We start from the raw sequence: 19,495 nt of genomic DNA on the forward strand, positions 1-19,495 counted from the left end.
GTTTAACTCTTCATTTCGACGTCAAACTAGTTATATGGAAAATAATTAGTATTTGTCTTTGGATATATGTACCTAGCTGTTGATCTTGATACCGGATTCATTGTTTATGTGTTAACAACATGCTGACGACTGTCTTTTTTCCCGATCACAAAATATCAAAATCTGTCACACTTGAGTTAAGCTGAGTTTTGTCTTGAAAAAAGTTGGGACCATCTTGATAAATAAATCAAGCCACAACCACTACAAGAAAACATGCATTTTGGGACTACATTTTGTGACTACTTATTTAGTAGCAAAATACAGTGACGCTTTTGAGACTAATTTGCGACGACTCAGCGATTACCAAAAAATTGGAGAAAAAAACGTCGCTTACTAACGGCGAAAAATAAATGTCACAAAATGGTCTTACATTAACGACTACACAAGGACTAATTTGCGTCGAAAATAAATTCGTCTCATAATGGTCACAATTTTGCGACTACTCTATGACGAACTAAATAGTCGATAAAGAGAGTCGCAAAAACGTCGCATATTGAGAACTTATTTGCGTCCACATTTTATACCCCTATTTAGTAGCAAAGATGTCACAAATTGCAACGATATTGTGACTGATATCTGAAGTCTTTACGACTAACACCTGATTTAGCTACACTTTTAAGACTATTTAGCCACTCTCTATATTTTTTATTTTGAAATTTCACATTCGAGATTCATTTACATGTTTAGGTTGAAGTTTATGCTTTGTTTTGCTCACCTTATCAATAATAACTTTCTCAAAGTATTAAATTTCCATGACTATAAACTAAACATCCATAAGTTCAAAATTTATCTTATGTGTTACATGTTCTTTTATATGAGAATGTGTTACAATGAAGAAAAATTCAAAACTAAGTGAAGTAAACATTGTTTTATTAAATTTTACTATTACATGTACTTGATAGTACTAATATGAGTTCTCTTTAGTGATTTATATCAACAGTTTTGTTCATAATGTGTAGAATTCAAGATTTTTATTTTGTAACGTATATATGGTAGTGGTAAAATTGTCACATATTGCGACTGATTTGCCACTATTTTACGACTATTTCTGTTTGTCACTCTTTTGCTACCAATTAGAGACCTGTTTTGCAATGATATTGTGACTAATATCTAAATACTTTGCGACTAACACCTGATTTAGCTACACTTTTAAGACTGTTTAGCCACTCTCTATATTTTTTATTTTGAAATTTCACATCTGAGAGTCATTTACATGTTTAGGTTGAAGTTTATGCTTTGTTTTGCTCACCTTATCAAGAATAACTTTCTCAAAGTATTATATTTCCATGACTATAAACTAAACATCCATAAGTTCAAAATTTATCTCAAGTGTTACATGTTCTTTTATATGAGAATGTGTTGCAATGAAAAAAAATTCAAAACTAAGTGAAGTAAACATTGTTTTACTAAATCTTACTATTACATGTACTTTATACTACTAATATGAGTTCTCTTTAGTGATTTATATCAACAGTTTTGTTCATAATGTGTAGAATTCAAGATTTTTATTTTGTGACGTATATATGGTAGTCGTAAAATGGTCACATATTGTGACTGATTTGCCACTATATTACGACTATTTCTGTTTGTTACTCTTTTGCTACCTATTAGAGACATGTTTCGTTAATAACTAGGTTAGTTTACTCTGCGACTTCTTTGCGACTAATTTGCGACTCTTTTCGTTAATAACTAGGTAAACCAAAACGACTTCTCTTTGTTTATTATTAGCCACTCTCGATCTAGGGTTAACACTCTATCCTCTCTCAAAGGGCGATTTGCCGATTTCTCCCCCAAACTTTTCTCTTTTCATCCATCTGATTTCTCTTTTCATTCATCGATCTAATGGTTCTCAGCGGTAGTAGATCTTGAGGTCATGGAGGCAGGACTGCGTCGGGTGTAAGGACATACAATGGTAAAAATGCCACCAGAGGTGTCAGTGCTCCCGGAACTTCTTCTCACTCGTCCAACCCATCGGCGACACATTCTGGGACCAATTTGCATCAAAGTCGTCCTTCGCAGTTTCCGCCGAGGACACAGTCTGGGAACCATTCCGGGACCCAGTCACATCAAAGCCCTCCTTCGCATCAAAGCCGTCCTCCGCAGTTTCCGCCGAGGACACAGTTTCCGGGACCCATTCGCATCGAAGCCTTCCTTCACAGTTACTGATATATCATGGTTTTTACGGTTTTTAACCATGATATAAGTGTGCTTTTTGAGTCTTTTGATTTGTTTTCTACGATGTTTTAGAGTCTTAACAGGTTTTCTAGGATTTTGACACGGATGGAACGAAGTGAAGCGATTTGGACCATTTTGGAGCATTAATCCGGAGGAAACAAACTTGGAGTCGAATCAGAGTGATGGTGTCGATCAACACCACCTTGGTGTCGGTCGACACCCTGTTTGATCCGACGAGAGAACAAGAATTGGAAGTTTTACAATTTTGCCCGAAGTTTTCCACAATTGCAACATAAGCCCCTCGACGTGTTTTAGGATTTATTTATTTTATTTTTGGGTTTTAGAAACTTTTAAGTTATTTTCTAGCAGTTTTTGAGAGAGAGATTTTGAGAGCTTTTGGGAGAGACGGATCTGAATTCTTTGTAGAGAGAAGATTTCTGAACTCCCTCTTTTACTTCTCAATATCTATTGCATGTTATTCAGAATTATGATTTGTTCTTCATTAAACATGTATGAGTAATTTGCTTGTTAGGTTTATGTTTTTTCACAGGGCTTTTATGACTTATTAGATCTATGATTTTTAGGGTTCTTTATCTTTTAAGATCTTCATCCTTGGTTGTTCTTCACAATAATTCTTGATTGATCACCTTGAATTATTATCTTAGGGAAATAAATTGATATGAGAATATAATTTTTTTCCTGATAAAACCATTGATGACCAAAATTATTTTTTACAAAGAGATTTGATTTAGTAATTTTGTGAACTTATCTAAACCTAAATTTAAAGCTGATTTTTAACCTTGAATTTTACAAAGAGATTTGGATTTTCTGGTTTTAAATTTTGATAATATTTGCAGTGAGAACTGATTTATTTTACAAATTGTGTTTAGAGTTCTAGATCTGATTTTAATTGCTTGAACCTTAATTAATTTACTGATTTAATATTTCATAATTTCCTGAGAAATTCCCTAAGCCTAATCTTTTGATTTTCTGATTTCACAACACTTTTATTTGAATATTTGCATTGCTTTTTCAATAATTAAATTAACTTGTTTAGCGTAATAACAAAACTCTATAATCCATTGTGTTTGATCTTGAGTCTCTGTGGATTCGACCCCTAAGTACTACATTGATCTCTTGTTTGAGAGAGTAGCTCCAGGGATTAATTTGAGCATATCAAATTTTCGCGCCGTTGTCGGGGACTCTTTGATCTACCATTATATTTGAGTTTTTAATTTCGTCTAAATTTTTCTTTTTATTTTCTACTTACACATTTTTGTTTTTTTTCCTGCTCTTTGGTGTTTCAGGTGCATGCCTCCTAGACCTCACACAAGGAGCAACAAGACTGGTCCTACTGTGAAGCTTTCAAACCAAGAGTTGGGAAAACTTGAGCGTGAGAACAGAAAAGCAGCCAAATCCTTGAAGATGGTTAACACAATAATTTTGGTTCGTGATGAGGATGGTGCTTTGAGGGATCAAGAGGGCCACTTGCGCAATGAGCAGGGCCAAAAGCTTGATGCAGAAGGGAATGTTATTGCTGAGGTTGTTGTTGTTGATGAGCAAGCTGATGGTGTCGACCGACACCAACAGGGTGTCGATCGACACCCCCTTCCTGCAGACGGACATGGAGCTGCAAACCACGTTAATAATCCGGTTCGAAGATAGGAGAACAATCGAGACTTGATCAAGACCATTGCTGACTACAACCGGGCTGATCTTGTGTATGAGAACCGGTATGCTATTGTTCCTCCTCCATTCCAGAGGAATGATTTTGAGTTGAAACCTGCTTACTTTCAACTAGTTGGGCATAGACCTTTCTCTAACCTGCCCAATGAGAAGCCTTTGGACCACATTGAGCATTTTGAGGACCTGGTGACCAGTATCAAGGCTAATGGATTGACTGAGGATTACATTTACTGCAAACTCTTTCCTTACTCACTTGCAGGAGAGGCATCTCAGTGGTTGAAGCAGTTGCCAGCTGGATCATTGACAAATTGGCATGACATCAAGGTGGACTTCCTCAACTACTTTTATGATGATGCAATGTCAGATGAGTTGAGAGTTAAATTGTCCTCTTTCAAACAAAGACCAGATGAAGCTTTCAAGGCAGCTTGGGTGAGATTGAAAGCTTATCAGAGGGACTGTCCACACCATGGTTTCTCAAGAGTACAATTGCTAAGTATCTTCTTTAGAGGATGTGACTGGGAGTATCAGTTGGCTTTGGATGCTGCAAGTCATGGGAATTTCAAGACAAAATTTCCAGAAGATGCTTAAGGTTTGATTGAAAACTTGGCTTCTAGCAATAGTACTAAGAGAGCAGATGCTGAAAGAAAGAGATTACATGGAGGATTTGATCCAAACCAGTTAGCTTCTGTTAATGCTAAGCTGGATTCAGTGCACAATCTCCTTGTGGGTAAGAAATCTGTTCACTTTGCTGCTGAAATTGAGACATATGAGCCAGAACCTGATCAAGGAAATCATGAGGAAGAGGATGTGAACTTTGTCTATGGGAATCAGGGACAGCGGTTTGGAAATCAACAAGGTAGCAGACCTTACAGTGGAAACAGTCAACGTAGCAACTTTCAAGGGAACTCTTCAGGCTACACTCCTAAGCCTGACTATCAGAAGCAGCAGCAAGGGAGAAACTTCACAAGGACTTATGGAAACTCTTCCTATCAATCCCCTCCTCCTAAGTCAGCTGAGAGTAGTAGGATGGAAGCTATGCTAGAGCAACTCTTGCAGGGTCAAGAGCAAATGATAGTGACTTTCAATGGGAAGCTTGACAATGTCTACATTGAACTTAATGGGAAGTTTGAAGCTTTGAACATTCATGTCAAGAAGCTGGAAAGTCAGGTTGCACAAATAGCTGGATCCGTCAAAAGGCAAGATGGATTTCTCCCTGGGATAACTGAATCAAATCCCAAGCATTCCTGCAATGCAGTGACTTTGAGAAGTTGCAAACAACTCCATTTTATACCCCAGAAGAATCAAATTGATGATCTGCAGGAGTTGATTGATATAGAAGACGAAGAGGATGTTTCTGCTGAGCCAGTGTCGACCGACACACAGGAGCATTGGTCGACACCATGTCCATCCGAAGCCACGGTTTCTACACTAGAAGACGGTATCGATCGACACCACCTGGGTGTTGGTCGTCACCCGTCACGAACAGAAACTCCAAATGCCACTTCTTCCACTCTAGTTGCTGAAAGAGTTTACAAACCCAAGGTTCCTTTCCCCAAGAGTCCAAAGAAGTCCAAACAAGAGCTAGATGATGCTAAATGCAAAGCAATGATGGATAAGCTTATTGTTGAGCTACCTTTGATTGATGCTGTTAGGACTTCTCCAATGCTAAGGAGATATGTCAAGAGAATGGTAACCAAGGATTTGAATGCTGAGCAAGGAGTCATGATGATATCAGCTCAAGTCAATGCTATTATTCAGAACAAGATCCCAGAAAAGCTTCCTGATCTAGGTAGTTTTGTTCTTCATTGTACTATCTTCACTGACAGATTCGCTAGATCTTTGTGTGATATTGGTTCTAGTGTCAACATAATACCAAGATCAGTAGCTCTCATCTTGGGGATGACAGACTTCAAGCCTACCAAGATTACTCTCATCCTTGCTGACCGGTCAGTCTGTATTCTTGATGGTGTTCTTAAAGATGTTCCAATTAAGATTGGAAATTGCTTGATACCCACTGATTTTGTGGTACTAAAGTATGAGGAGGAACCCAAGGACCCTCTTATTCTGGAAAGATCATTCTTAGCCACTGCTGGAGCTATAATTGATGTCAAGAAGGGTCAGATTGGTCTTAATGTGGGTGATCTACAAATGCGCTTTGACATGGATAAGCTGGTTAAGAGGCCAACCATTGATGGACAGACATTCTATGTGGACACATTGTCTAACCTTGCTGAAGAGATATTCCAGGAGCTGCATCCTGAGGATCCACTAGAGAGAGCATTGATTGCTTCTGCTGAAGAAGTTGAGCATCTAGATGACATTGCTGCTGGGTATGTCAAGCTACTTGATGCTAATGAACAAGTGAAGAAGCTGGTTGCACAAGAAGAATTGGTTAGTACTTCTTCACAAGCTAAAAATTTTCTGATTGGAGTTTAGAGAAAGCTCCAAAGCTTGATCTCAAGCCACTTCCTGCAGGTTTAAGGTATGCATTTCTAGGTGAGAATTCTTCCTATACTGTTATTGTTAGTGCTTCCTTAAATAATGCAGAGCTCACTTTATTGCTAAGTAAGCTGCGCAAGTTTCGCAAAGCTCTTTGCTATTCTCTTGATGATATTGCAGGAATCTCTCCAGACTTGTGTATGCGTAAGATTCATCTTGAGGAAGGAGCTAAGACATCTATTGAGCATCAGAGGAGGCTGAATCCAAATTTGCAAGATGTTGTCAAGAAAGAGATCATGAAGTTGCTGAATGCTGGAATCATCTATCCAATATCTGACAGCAATTGGGTTAGTCTAGTACATGTTGTTCCTAAGAAAGGTGGAGTAACAGTGGTGAAGAATAACAAGAATGAGCTGATCCCTACAAGGACAATTACTGGTCATCGGATGTGCATAGACTATAGGAAGCTGAATGCTGCAACCCGAAAAGATCACTTCCCGCTTCCTTTCATTGATCAGATGTTGGAGAGGTTAGCTAATCATCCATACTACTGCTTTTTGGATGGCTATTTTGGGTTCTTTCAAATTCCAATTCATCCTGATGATCAAGAGAAGACCACTTTCACTTGCCCATATGGTACCTTTGCTTACCGAAGAATGCCTTTTGGTCTCTGTAATGCTCCTGCGACATTTCAGAGACGTATGATGTCTCTCTTTTTACTGATATGATTGAAGACTTTATGGAGGTATTCATTGATGATTTTTCAGTTTATGGGTCTTCATTCAAGAACTGTTTAGACAATTTATGCAAGGTGTTGGAAAGGTGTGAAGAGACGCATCTGATGCTTAATTGGGAAAAATGTCATTTTATGGTTAGAGATGGCATAGTGCTTGGCCACAGTGTTTCAAAAGCTGGAATAGAGGTTGACCGCGCTAAGATAGAGGTGATGACAGGTCTTCAAATGCCAGAAAATGTGAAGGCAGTAAGGAGTTTTCTTGGGCATGCAGGGTTCTATAGGAGATTCATCAAGGATTTCAGCAAGATAGCTAGACCACTTTCTGCTTTGTTGTGCAAAGATGTCAAGTTTGAATTCACTGATGAGTGTAGGATAGCCTTTGAAAGGATTAAGCAAGAGTATGAGTGCTCCTATTGTTCAGCCACCAGATTGGGATCTACCATTTGAGGTTATGTGTGATGCTAGTGACTATGCAGTGGGAGCAGTGCTGGGACAGAGAAGAGACAAGAAGCTTCATGCAATTTACTATGTAAGCAGAACACTAGATGATGCACAAAGAAATTATGCAACAACAGAGAAGGAATTGTTGGCGGTTGTGTTTGCTTTTGAAAAGTTTCGGTCTTATTTAGTTGGATCCAAAGTCATTGTTCATACTGATCATGCTGCTTTGTAGTATTTGATGCAGAAGAAAGATGCAAAGCGTAGACTTTTGAGATGGATTCTTCTTCTTCAAGAGTTTGACATTGAAGTGAAGGATAAGAAGGGAATTGAGAATGGTGTTGCTGATCACTTGTCTAGGATTAGAATTGATGATGATGTCCCAATACAAGACTGTTTGCCTGAAGAACATGTTTATTTTGTGGATACAGGGTTTCAGACTGATAAATCGAAGTGTCCGTTCTCAGATGCAGACAGTGTCGATCGATACCACCCTAGCATCTGTCGACACCCATGTTTTCCCGAGACAGATTGGTCGTATGAAGGAGATTTAGCTGCCGTGGCTAGCTCCAACCAACCCTGGTATGCTGATATTGCCAATTATCTTGCTGCAGAGGTAGAACCAGAGAAGTTCACTGGCTATAACAAGAAGAGGTTCATGAGAGAGATTAGAAGATACTATTGGGATGAACCTTACTTGTATAAGCATTGCAGTGATGGGGTTTACAGAAGATGCTTAGCAGAGACTGAGGTACCTGACGTTTTGTTTCATTGTCATGGATCTGACTATGCAGGACATTTTTCTACATTCAAGACAGTGTCCAAGGTTCTCCAAGCAGGTTTTTGTTGGCCAACGATGCTCAAAGACGCTCATGAGTTTGTCTCAAGATGCGATGCTTGTCAGCGGAAAGGTCAAATCAGTAAACGGAATGAGATGCCACAAAACTTCATTCTTGAAGTTGAAGTGTTTGATTGCTGGGGTATTGACTTCATGGGACCATTTCCATCTTCTTATATGAACANTAAGAACAACTACATCATGGTTGCTGTTGATCATGTCTCAAAGTGGGTTGAAGCAATTGCCTATCTGAAGAATGATTCTGCTGTGGTTCTTAAGCTGTTTAAGACCATCATCTTTTCAAGGTTTGGAATGCCTCGAATTGTTATCAGTGATGGAGGTAAGCACTTTATCAATAAAGTGTTTGAAAATCTGCTGAAAAAGTATGGGGTTCAGCATAGAGTGGCTACTCTATCACCCTCAGACTAGTGGTCAAGTAGATGTTTCCAACAAGCAGATTAAGGAGATTCTTGAAAAGATAGTTGGTGTTAAAACGAAGGACTGGGCTATGAAGCTTGATGATGCACTTTGGGCATATAGAACTGCTTATAAAACACCACTAGGCACCACACCTTTTCATCTGCTTTATGGGAAAGCATGTCATCTTCCAGTGGAGTTAGAGCACAAGGCAGCCTCAGCAGTTAAGTTGATGAATTTTGATGCCAAGACAGCTTCAGAGAGAAGGTTAGTGCAGTTGAATGAGTTGGATGAGCTGCGATTTCATGCATATGAGAATTCCAAGCTGTACAAGGAGAGAACCAAGGCTTATCATGATAAGAAGATCATCTCCAGACATTTTGAGCCCAATGACCAGGTACTCCTTTACAATTCTCGTTTGAAGCTATTCCCAGGTAAACTCCGTTCCCGTTGGTCTGGTCCTTTCACTGTCCAAGAAGTTAGACCATATGGAGCCATTGTGTTGCTAAATTCCAAGGGAGAGAAGTTCACTGTTAATGGTCAAAGGGTGAACCATTATTGGGCGAAAGCCGAGATACCAGACAGACACATTGTGCATTTGGACGAAGCACCCTCCGCCTAATCCGTTGCCAAGTCAAACTAATGACTTAAAATAAGCGCTGAGTGGGAGGCAACCCACTGGTAGGAACTATTTTTTTTTCAATTTTCTTTTAGGATTACTAACATTTTGATTTTTGGTTTTGAGTTTTGTTTGTTTCAGAAAAACTTAAAAAAAACAAGATAAAAAGTTTCGGATATCACTGATCAAGGCAGAGCATCGACCGACGCCACCAGGGTGTCGGTCGACACCGTTATTGGATCGCAGAAGGACAGAAGGGTTAATGGGTTTCAGAATTTGATTTCAGAAAATTGGGCCTGAAATTTTAACTGGGTGATAACATCATTATTTTACCCATTTTAGCTATAGTTTTAGTATGCATTTAGGAATAGTTTAGTATGATTTCAATGCTTTATTGTCTATTATCAAGTATTTTAGGTTTCAAGAAGGTTTTACAGGTTTTATAGCAAAAAGGACCAAAAGACAAGGAAAATACGTTTTAGGAAAGTTTCAGAGCTTTACAGTACGGGCAACTTTTTAAGAACTTCCATAACTCACATTTCGGGTTCCATGGAAAGCTGAAAGAGTCATCTTTCTCCTCGTAGTGGAATCAAGTCAATCCATTCACTCATCAGGAAGTTATGCCCGATTTACCGAGACGTGTTACAAACCGACGTAAGGAGAACCATCAAGCCAATGGGCTTTTTATTGAAGGCCTGACCAGGGACCACCACAGCGGCCCAGTACAAGCCTTCACCACGTTCTAGAGGCTTCCTATGCCGCCCCTTGCCATGCACTTAACAAGAGAAGACGTTTCTACCCTTATAAAACCCTAAACCTAGACAAAACCCTATAAATACTCTTCTAAACCTAGGGTTTAGGGTGTGCCTTAAAAGTGCCTTCAAAGTGCCTTCAAAGTGCCTCAAAGCAGCCCCTAAGAGCCGACGACCAGAGAAGAAGCCACGAACAGAGCCCTCTCTCGTTCCATCTTTTGAAGCTTTGAAGATCCACCAACTCTTTCTATTCTATTTGCTTTGTACTTTGTTTCAAAAGGAAGAAGATTCTACAACTTTGTTTGACAATCATTGAAGTAATATCTAAATCCTTTCTCTCTATTTATTCTTTTATGTTTATGAATTGTTTAAACCTTGCTTTGATGATTCCCTTAAACATGCTAGAGTAGTTTTCTAGTTGGGTTTAAAGGGATAAATCAAAGGGGGGAGATGATCTTAGTTTAGGTGGCAATTTTTAGGGTTTGTTAAATTTAAATTCTATTTATTCTATGCTTTAATCTAAGTCTTTGCTTAATGCTTTAAGTTAGCCTCATGAACTAACTATGATCTAAAGTGTGTGTGCTTTGCCAAAAGCTTGCATGTGTGCTTGACCTAGCTTAGATGTGTGGGAAGGAGACATAGGAAGCACATACCCCTTACCTATGGAATTCCATGGATTAGAATCGAACTTGTTTTAAATCTTTGATCTATGCGTCGTTGCCTGCGACAGTTGAGTAACAGAGTGTAGTGATCTTAGACGGTTAGCTTGTGAACTTTAAGTTAACGGTTCATTCGTGTTTCGTAGTCCGAGTTTTAGATAAACAAACTAACCCTAAACTTTCCTAGATAGATAGATCATTGAACCCCTGCGATTCCCCTTGATGCCCAACACTTGTTTTATTTATTTATACTTATTTTTATTTACGTTTATTTGCTAGCTACAACCGTGACACTTAAACCCCCATTTTTATTGAGTCCTAGCCTTACATCTCTTCCGACAGATTCTCTAAACAACAACTCTCTCTGTGTGATCGATCCTTAAATACTACTACAGATTAGCTGTGCACTTGCAGCAATTGTGTGGTCTTTTTAAGGTAAAAGATTGAAGTGAAAAACCACGCACATCAAGCCTTTTGGCGGCGTTGCTGGGGAGAGATTGTTTGTTTACAAGAGTCTAGGAACTAGAGTAACGTCAAGGAAACCTTGCTTTTTAATTTTTCTTTTTGTTTTTCATTGTTTCAGGAGACCTTGAGGATGAACCTCGACGTTCTCCCAGGAGATTTTGAGAATCTCACTATTTCTGAACTCATGTCACGCTGCCGAGCCACGAACGGAGACTCATCCGGTCCGCAAGCCCATTCGCTGCAAGGTACAAGCATTGGAGAACCCCTGCGATTGCAACATGAGGATGAATACCTTGGAGAGCCGTTGCCTTAGCAATTCTGAAACCATTCTTAACAAGAACCTCAACCTGCATGTTGATAGCTTCGTCTTGCATGTTGATAGCTTAGCATTGCATGTTGTTTTCTTAGTCTTGCATGATGTTAGCTTAGGCTTGCATGATGTTAGCTATCAACATGCAAGCAAGCAAACAATGCAACACCCAATCAGAGAAAGCAATGCGGAAGATAGCGAGCTACGCAAACTAATCTAGCAAGCAATCAAACAAACAAGCAAGCAAGCAATAAAAGCAATAAAGAACTTACACAAGCAAGCAAGCAACAACAACAGCAATAAACTTGAATAAATGAAATTAAATTATATTAACTTCTTAAACAAGTTTTAGTTATGGGCCGATATGCTTCCTCTCCTCAATACCCTTGTGAACACCCGCGCTGCAGCCACAAAGGCACGCAACCGGAACATCACTCAAGCTACACCGTCGTGTAGACAGCATCGGCCAGGGTAGCGAGCCCAGTATCCTCTGAGCTCTTCGTCACCAACCCTACAACTCACGACATGGGTTACATGCACCCGTGTAACGCCCCCGAACCGCCGTACGGCCGGACAGGACCGCGGACGGCACCGGGGCGCCACATGTGTGGGAACCGCACCCTGGTGGTCCGGTCAAGGGACGGAAGCTGCAGCTTCCTGACCAGTCCTCCTGGACGCGACTCCGCCCGCGGCTGAGGTTCACTTAGGCTTTGCAACCCTTGCGTCCCACGCGCGTTGTGTTGACCCGGACAAGGCCGAGGGCCATTTGAACTTGCCATGTTTTCCCCGAAAACCGAATATATATTACTTTAATAATTTATTACATTGAAAGTAAATCATCAAAGCAATATACATAGATAGTCGAATAATTTTACAGAAATCATTTAGGAAAATATAGGGTTTTACAAAGAACACAGAAAACCCTATCTGGTACCCTAAAGTTTGCTCCAGCTCTAGACTCACTTAGGCTTCCTGCAAGACAAAATAATATCATGAGTGAGTCTGGGCACCCCTTTCCTAAACAGGATTCTACTTCCCCAACCCGACTACCCCAGCAAGCAAAGAAAACAAGCAAGGCAGGCAATCAAACAAACAATCAAAGCAACGCAACAGAAACAATAACGGAAGCAATAAACAACAATCAAGCGAGAGATGTTAGAATATCACGACTCAACTCGGACGATCTAAACTCGCTATTTCACGGAGAAAGACGACTAAAGGGAACAAGGACTACTTGGACACTTTAGACTCTTAACTCTTACATGACTCGCAAAGACGACTAGACTAAAACAAGGGATACTTGAAATAGTCTAGACTCTTTCACCTAAGGGCCCTAGATAATCTGTTCCGTTCCACAATATTTCCCATGCCGAAACCACAAATGTAACCAGCATGAGTCCACATAAATGCTACATCGTCATGTAGCGGTCACACTAGTAGCTAGCTAGTCATGACATTGTCCCGCGTGAGTGGTCATCGGGAACTCTCGCGAGACAAACAGCATTTGGAATAGAAAATCGACTACTCTATTCTAGCTAGGACTCAAGAAACAAATTCGAGAGACTTAGCTAAAATACACAGAACAATTCAAGCAAGAAGATCAAGCATTGCAAGCAAGAAAATCAAGCAAGAAAACATGCAACAATCACCAAGCAACAAGAATGACAATTCATGCAACTTAGATTTTTCTACAAGCATGCAACCAATTTAAGCAACTTAAGCAATTTAATGCAACAAGTTCAATTATGCATGCAAGCCAATTTTAAGCGATTTACCCAATTAAATCCTTCAAGTCCATTTATGCATGCAAGCCAACCTCGTCCAGTTTTATGCAATAAAATTGCAAATAAACTTCACCAAATTAATTCATGCATGTGACCGATTTTAAGCAAGAAATTTTGCAAGTAAAATCCTTCAAATTCAACTATGCATGCAAACCCTTTTGTCCAAATTTTAAGCAAGTCCCACATACTTTAAAATGCATCCAAATTCATTTTCGCATGGTGATTCCTAGCTCAAATTCTATGTGCATTTAAACATGAATTTAGCATGAATCCTACCATATTTCGCAAGGATCAATTTAAACCGATTCTAACATGAATCTAGTCTAAATGCAACAAGCAAAGAGTACATGCAAGGATCTAAAGATAAATGCAGCACCCCACACACAACTACCGCAGAACTCACCCTGATGCAGTGGATGATGATCGGACTTCACTGCACCGCGGATCAGACAACTCCCTTCCTTGCGTCCGACGACGTCTTCACAGCGTCTCTTTCTTGACTCTCTTCGTCCGCAAGCAGCGTCTCCCTCTCGTCTCAACAACGTCACCCTCCCGAACAACTCTCTCCTCTCTTGAATTTGAGAGCAAAATTGAAAGCTTTAAGTGTTTAGGGTTTTAGAAAATGAGAAAAATGATCTCAAGAGGCATATTTATAGGTCGAGCACCCCTTCTCTTCCTCTTAGTGCGTTTTGACAAATGGAAAACTTGGTTTTGCATGTGGCGCGTGTACACCAAACGCCAGCCACTTGGCAAGCATGAGCTTGCAAGTGGCGCGTGTATCACACTCGCCCTCACACTTCTCGGACCATACCGTCCTTCTCGGTACTTGACCGTCTCTTCCGCATATGCAGTTTTCTGCGTAAACCGCCACTCCCGAACGGTCATAAGGTCTCGATCGTACATCCGGCCACTTCGATCTTGGCTCGGTCATTCTCCGACTCACGAATTTTTCCTCGAACTTCCTTCGGTCTTTCTTCTTTGTTTTTCTTCCTCTTCCTTTCTAAGTCTTATCCGGGCCATTTCTTCTAACTTTTATTTTGGGATTTCTGCCCTTAGTGAGGGTCACTACAATGCGGCTGTATGTGGCATGGATCATGAGGACAGCCATACCAAGTCTTACTACGCTAGCCGGAATTTCTCGCGACTACACGCATTAAGACCTATAACAATTGATACCTTGAGTTTTTATGGTTTTTAAGCTCATAAATTTACAAGTATCCTTACCAAATTTTAGGCTCTCTGGCACTAGAACCTGTGAACGGGCATTTCACCTCGCGCACGATCTAGTCCGAGACTAACCTCTTAGCAAGTGCAACTGAACAAGAAATTCAAGCAAGAAAATCAAGTATAATGCCACTATGCTACACCGCATGCAAGCTTGAGTAACTAGAGAAATATCTAGAGACTAAGCGCTAAGCATGCAAACAACTACCACTGACATGCAAGCCTAAGAAACTAGAGGTCATCTAGAGACTAAGCGCTAAACATGCAACCAACTAACACAAACATGCAAAGCACACAGCAGTCATGCAACCCAAACAAGCAATCATGCAACAAACAAATAAGCAACTTAAGAAACTAGAATAAAAATTCTAGAGACTAAGAGCTAGACACAACCTCACACCAACATGCAAGGAAGCAAGAAACGAGACTTAACTTCCTAGAAATCAATCTAGAAAAAAAGAAACGAATCTACCTAATAACCCAACGAAAAATGCCTAGATTTAACCCGTAAATCCTAAGCAAAAACAATTAGAAACCCCACCTATCATGTGCCATATTACATGCATCGAAACTCACCTGGACTTGGCTGGAAGAAACAAATCTAACAGGCTTCTAGTCCTAGCTAGCAACGCAGAACGGCCTAAGCAGACGCGGCTAGCTACTCGCGGAAGAGAAAAGCTGCTAAGGAAGAACACTCTCTCCTTAACTCTCTAGCTCTCTCTCTCTAACTTCTATATTTTCTCTAAGGGATGATGAACCACGAAATGGGCACCAAGGGGGTCTATATATAGTGGAATGGTGTGAGCTTTGGGCGGCACATTCAGCCAATGCATGGCGAGCACTTCTCTTCTCTTCTCCACTCTTTTGGGCGCACACTTGGGTCATTTGTGAGCCACAAAATTTGCATGAATCACACTTGTCCAATGGAATTTTCTTTGTCGGCCACTCACTTGTGCATGAATCCTTATTGGCCACTTTTTAGAAAGACAAATGATTATGTCTTCCACTTTCTCTTGCATGAAACGTGATTGGCCTTCCTCCAAAAGAATAATATTCTTGTCCCCCACTATTTTGCATGCATTTCTATTGGCCAAAACAAAGAAGACAAAAGTTCCTTAAAATCCAGAACTTTCTCTGGTTGGTCGATGGTACCGCGGTACGGTAGGCGGTATGCGGCACGGTCCGTGTCCAATGAGTCCGACACTTTACCGTCCATCCGCAACTTCCTTGTCCGTGACTTCTCTGTCCCGTCCACACTCCGTCATTCTCGTCCTTCGTCCAAGACTTCCCGGTCCTTCCTCTGCCACCGTCCAGAACTTCTCCATTCTGCACACGTTCATCCTTCTCGCATGTACTTGGTTTGTACCGTTACTGACCCGCGCACTTGATTCCGGGTAGGTCACGGTTGTTCCGATCGGGATATAGAGTCTTGATCGCACCTTGTCTCATTTTGGCTTGACTCGCCATTCTCCGGTTCGTCGATTTTCTTCGAACCTCTCTCGGTCAATCTCCTTCATTTTCTCTCCTCTTCCTTTTTGAGTTCTTTCCGAGTCATTCCTTTGAACTTTTATTTTGGGATTTTTACCCCTAGTGAGGGTCACAACATTCTCCCCCTCTTATAAGAATTTGTCCTCGAATTCTAAGGTCTTCTCCTCCTTTTCTTGTGATGCCGACGCCTCTTGTCATCTGCGTCTTCATTCTGCTACCACCGTGATCACCATTACATTATTGCCTCCGCTGCAATGCTTCTGGAAGATTGAACTTCCCTTCCTTCCCTTTGGTCTTTACGAGTCCTTCTTGACTTATTTGTTCCTTTATCGTTCTTTACACCATTGCTTGACCTTGCCAACACCGTTGACGTTGTCTACTTCATTATTCACTTGTTCCACTCACGCCATTGGCTGGCGCCATTGAAAAGGTTCTTCATCTCCAGCATCTGTTTAATTTTCCATACTCCTAATTCTTTGGGTACTAAAGTTATTTCTTTATTGTACCACAACTTGTCCACCTCCTTAAATCCTTGTCTCGATCCTTTTCTTTCTTCAGCTTTCTCTTGACTCCTTGTCTTCTTCGTGTAACATGGTTCACTCCGACTTCTTCGCTTTGTGTTTGTCGCACAATTTGCATTCTCCGATTCATTGGCTTCGTACTTCATATAACTTAATTTCTCTGGCTCCTTTAGCCTCGCACTCCTTAAACTTTAAATTCTCCGATTCCTTTAGTTTTGCGCTCTACTGGACTTTAACTTCTCCGACTCTTTTTTTTTTTTTTAGCTTCGCATTTCGCATAGCTTCTCCTCCGGTATTTCTTGGTTTCCGTATTCTTTTCTCATAACCTCCATGTCCTTGATTGATTTTGTCATTAGACTTGATCAAATGATCTTGGTAGACGCTAACGACTTCTCCACCTTCGTTGGGTGTCTTCATCTGCGAACTCCTTCGCTTATGAGGTTTGGTTGGATAAACCTCACTCATCTCGCCACATAGCACAATAATGCTTTATCTCCTTTGCCATCCATGTCCTCCACACTTTGACGCATTCTTTGCTCATCCACCAAGTTTGGTTTGATAGATCCTCACTGGTTTCTGTCATAGAGCATAAAATTTGCTTCACCTTCTTCGCCATTCATTATTTTCTTGCACCCTCTTTTTCATGCTTAATTGGTTTTTCTCTTTGATTTTCTTTGCCATTCAATATCCTCTTCTTCTTCGCACTTCAACTTGGCCAGTTCTTCTCGAACACAAAATTGCTTTTGGCCACCACTCCAACTTGCTCGACCAAACTCCACACTCACGATTCCACTATATAGCTGGGAAAAGGTTCAACCTAGAACACAAAGGTTCAACCTAGAACACAAAGGTTTCCCTACACAGCCTAGCACTAAGGGTTCTTTAAAACGCTTAGCTAGAAGGCTTCCCACACAACACCTAGAACTTGGACTAGCACTGAAAAAAAATGCTACAACAAGCCTAGACAAGCAACAAACACAACAAGCAAACAAACACCAAACAAACAAACACACAAACACACAAAGAGGGAGTTAGCGCCCATACTTACCTTCCCGATCGCCGCACGGTTCTAAAGGTCTAAGGGTTAACTACCTAATGGAAAGGATACACACGATCCCTTCCTACTTGCTGCTTCTACGGTTGCTCTCCTTTGGGACTGGTCAGTGGGGGATCTCTTGCTTCTTGCACCGCTTCTTGGCATCGATCAGTGGGCAGGCTGCCATGTAATGGCCACTCTTGCCACAGCTGAAACATATGATGTGAGATGGAACAGGCAGATGACTCTTTCCTCCTTTTGAACACTCACGAAAATAATGGCCTCGCTCTCCACATGAGTGACATACAACTTCTCCTCCTTTCTTTGAGCTTGCACTACGACCTCCTTGGTCGGATAGTCTCCTCTTCCGATTTGTGCCAACACTTGGCATCATATTTGCCTTGCTCCTCCCATGGTCTTGGTGCATTGCTTTCTTCTCCCTTCCCAATCTTTTCTCCACGTTCATAGCTCTTCCAACCGATCCATCGGTTTGCTGATACGCTACAGACCTTAGCCTACTCCGTTGTCTTCGTAGTCGAACAAAAAATTGACTCCAACTCTCGAACGCTCCTCACGCCTTCTTCTAAGCGCATGAACTCGGTCTCCAATTTATCTCCGGCCTCCGGTAGAAAATATTTCTGTTCGAACTCCCTTCGAAAATCTATCCATGTTGGATTCCTTTGACCATAGTGTTTCTTCACACTGGTCCACCAATCGCTTGCATCGCTCTTCAAGTAATGCTCGGCAATATCTTTCTTGTAGTCTTCTTGACATCGAATTACATCGAAATTCCTCTCCAAGTTTTGCAGCCATTGTTCTGCTTCGAACATGCTTGTTCCTCCTCGAAAATACTTGGTTCTCAAATGTCTCATGATTGCCACAATCGTTAGAACGATGGGGGACTCTGATGTACTTGGGCTTGACACTTGTTGTCGCCACATAAATTCTAGCATCTCTTGCAACACAATTATCACAGGGTCTCTTGCTCCAATCTCTGGAAGTCTTGGCTCTTCGCGCGCGCTCATTCGTCTTATCTCTCCGGGTATACTTCCTTTTCTTGGCTTCTCAGGTACATTCGTTTGCCTTGGCAGCATCCTCCTTTGCTCATATGATTCATGATTTGTAGATCGCACTCCAAATGGTCATTGACCAAAACTTGATGGCTGTCAAACAGGATTATTATCCCGCGGACAACACCAATCTCCTTCATTGGAAGCACCAAACTTCCTTTCTCTCCTATAACTTGCTCTTGCTCTGGAACTTGATTGGTATGAGAATTCTTGCGACTCACTTCCTTTGGCACTCGACCTTTCTGTCGCTCGTTCGTCATTCTCACTTGGTTTTGTCTTTCTCTCGACATCATGTGGATCACTGTCCAACAGTTTTTGCCTTTGATCTCCATCATCACACGAATCATTGTTCAACGGTTCTTGTCCTTCCTCTTCGGCATCATATTGATCACACTCCAATGAGTCTTGCCATTCTCCTCCATCATTAAATTGTTCACCCTCCGGTGAGCCTCGCCACTCTTCTCCATCAGCTCTTGAATCACCCCACGACCATCCCTCTTCACTTCCCTGGTATGACATCTGCACCAGCATCCAAGGCTAAGTCCTAATCCCACCTACCTAAAAATGCACAAGGACGTACCGATTTCCTAAAATTACCTTTGCGACTCATTTACTCGATAAAACATTTGAAGACGTGTGTTCCACGAGCATCATAACCATGCTCTGATACCACCGTTGTAACGCCCCCGAACCATCCTATGACCGGACAGGCCAACGGACAGTCACGGAACGCCACTATGGGAACTGCGCCGAGGTTGTCCAGTCGAGGGATGGAAGCTGCAGACTTCCCGACAAGTCC

Source organism: Camelina sativa, chromosome 11 (assembly GCF_000633955.1).
Source record: "Camelina sativa cultivar DH55 chromosome 11, Cs, whole genome shotgun sequence".
Lineage (NCBI taxonomy): Eukaryota > Viridiplantae > Streptophyta > Magnoliopsida > Brassicales > Brassicaceae > Camelina > Camelina sativa.